The sequence below is a fragment of the Styela clava genome, chromosome 15 (genome assembly GCF_964204865.1).
Source record: "Styela clava chromosome 15, kaStyClav1.hap1.2, whole genome shotgun sequence".
NCBI classification, from domain to species: domain Eukaryota; kingdom Metazoa; phylum Chordata; class Ascidiacea; order Stolidobranchia; family Styelidae; genus Styela; species Styela clava.
This window is the reverse complement of record NC_135264.1, coordinates 2,947,501-2,950,000: the sequence shown is the minus strand read 5'-3', so window position 1 is coordinate 2,950,000 and position 2,500 is coordinate 2,947,501. Positions and strand designations below refer to the sequence as shown.

Here is a 2,500-nt window from a genome sequence, read left to right as displayed (position 1 = left end):
AATTCCAGCTCCAACAGTGTATGCTAAAGTTGTTGCGGTTGAAAAGCTCGTAGTTGGATTTTGGGCGAGCGCCGCCGGTCCGTCGCAAGGCGTGTCACTGGTTGCGTTCGCCTCACCTTCGGTTCTCCGTCGGTGCTCTTGACTGAGTGTCGGCGGTGGCCGATAAGTTTACTTTGAAAAAATTAGAGTGTTCAAAGCAGGCTGTTCGCCTGCATAGTGTTGCATGGAATAATGGAATAGGACCTCGGTTCTATTTTGTTGGTTTTCGGAGCACGAGGTAATGATTAAGAGGGACAGACGGGGGCGTCCGTACTCTGCCGTTAGAGGTGAAATTCTTGGATCGGCGGAAGACGAACTACTGCGAAAGCATTCGCCAAGAATGTTTTCTTTAATCAAGAGCGAAAGTCAGAGGTTCGAAGACGATCAGATACCGTCCTAGTTCTGACTATAAACGATGCCAACTAGCGATCGGGAGGCGTTACCATGACGACCTTTCCGGCAGCTTCCGGGAAACCAAAGTCTTTGGGTTCCGGGGGAAGTATGGTTGCAAAGCTGAAACTTAAAGGAATTGACGGAAGGGCACCACCAGGAGTGGAGCCTGCGGCTTAATTTGACTCAACACGGGGAAACTCACCCGGCCCGGACACAGGTAGGATTGACAGATTGAGAGCTCTTTCTTGATTCTGTGGGTGGTGGTGCATGGCCGTTCTTAGTTGGTGGAGCGATTTGTCTGGTTAATTCCGATAACGAACGAGACTCTGGCATGCTAAATAGTTACGCGACCTTCTCGGTCGGCGTCTAACTTCTTAGAGGGACTAGTGGCGTTTAGCCACACGAGATTGAGCAATAACAGGTCTGTGATGCCCTTAGATGTCCGGGGCCGCACGCGCGCTACACTGAGTGAAGCAGCGAGTGTCTAACCTAGGCCGAAAGGTCCGGGTAACCCGTTGAACCTCATTCGTGATTGGGATAGGGACTTGCAATTGTTTCCCTTGAACGAGGAATTCCCAGTAAGCGCAAGTCATCAACTTGCGTTGATTACGTCCCTGCCCTTTGTACACACCGCCCGTCGCTACTACCGATTGAATGGTTTAGTGAGATCCTTGGATCGGCCCCGTCGCGGCTGGCAACGGCCGCGTCGGCGTGTCGAGAAGACGATCAAACTTGATCATTTAGAGGAAGTAAAAGTCGTAACAAGGTTTCCGTAGGTGAACCTGCGGAAGGATCATTACCGAAGGTGGTGGTAGGCCCCGGCCGACCGCGCACTGAATTGTCTTTGGGTGCCGCCGAGAGGGCGGCCGTCAATCGGGGTTCCGCCCCGTGCGACACGCGTAACACGTTGGCATAGCAAGGCAGCCGAGTGCGATGGTGGCTTCTGGGCACCGCGCTCGATGTGCCGCCGGCCCAGCCCGGCGGTCGCTCGGCGCCGTTTGTTGGTGTTTTTGTGCAGTTGTTGTCGGTGGTGGTTTTGTGGTCGATCCCACAGTGTGACGTCCGCGCGCTTCGGCGCCGGGCGAAACGTCGAGGACGACTCTTAACGGTGGATCACTCGGCTCGCGAGTCGATGAAGGACGCAGCCAAGTGCGAGAAGTAATGTGAATTGCAGAACACATTGAACGTCGACCTTCTGAACGCGAATTGCGGTCTCGGGTCAATCCCGGGACCGCGTCTGCCTCAGGGTCGCGTTCGTCCTCACCCGAGGGCCGTCGCCTGGCCTCTGCGAAGACGGCCGGGCGTCGCCCCAAGTTGAAGCGGTCGCCGAGCTTTCTCGGCGCGACCGCGTGTCCCGTACACCGCCGGCCCCTCGACGTGTTCAACTACGTTCGAGGGGCGGGTCCAGGTCGGTCGGTCCGGTCACGAGATCAAGACCGACCGTGGGCCAAGGCGGCGACGGTACGCGCTCGGTCGGCGCCGGCGGCGACGACTTGCGATGCCAGCGGGCCGTGTAAGAAGCGGCCCGCTTGACACATACGACCTGAGTTCAGGCGAGAGCACCCGCTGAATTTAAGCATATTATTAAGCGGAGGAAAAGAAACCAACAGGGATTCCCTGAGTAACGGCGAGTGAACCGGGAAGAGTCCAGCGTCGAATCTGCGCGCTTTTCGAGCGCGCCGAGTTGTGACGTACGGAAGTCCCAGTGCGGCTGACGGCGAGCGCCGGTGTCCTTCTGATCGAGGCCTCGTCCCACGGCGGGTGTTAGGCCCATAGGGGCGCTTGCCTTGGCCGCTTCGGGTCTTCTCGGAGTCGGGTTGTTTGGGAATGCAGCCCAAAGCGGGTGGTAAACTCCACCTAAGACTAAATACGGTCGCGAGACCGATAGCGGACAAGTACCGTGAGGGAAAGTTGAAAAGCACTTTGAAGAGAGAGTTCAAGAGTACGTGAAACCGTTGAGAGGCAAACGGGAGGGCCCGTCAGGTCGCCGGCTCGCTTTCAGTTGGGTGCGGGGGCGCGCCGTCTCGGTTCGCGGACGCTTAAGGCGCCGCTGCCGAGTCGGCTCGCG

General features: G+C 57.4%; 2 non-coding genes and 1 pseudogene across 2 annotated transcripts in view; all 3 read left to right on the top strand.

Moving 5' to 3' along the window:
• LOC144413321 (small subunit ribosomal RNA) overlaps positions 1–1,231 on the top strand; it is a 1,810-nt gene extending 579 nt beyond the window's left edge. The window contains exon 1 of the ribosomal RNA XR_013469355.1: positions 1–1,231. This exon is cut by the window's left edge and continues 579 nt beyond it. This is a non-coding gene — a ribosomal RNA (small subunit ribosomal RNA).
• A 298-nt stretch (positions 1,232–1,529) lies between these two features.
• LOC144413164 (5.8S ribosomal RNA) lies at positions 1,530–1,683 on the top strand. Its single transcript, XR_013469201.1, has one exon. It is a non-coding gene; the product is annotated as a 5.8S ribosomal RNA (ribosomal RNA).
• A 288-nt stretch (positions 1,684–1,971) lies between these two features.
• Positions 1,972–2,500, top strand: part of LOC144413471 (large subunit ribosomal RNA) — a 3,695-nt pseudogene continuing 3,166 nt past the window's right edge.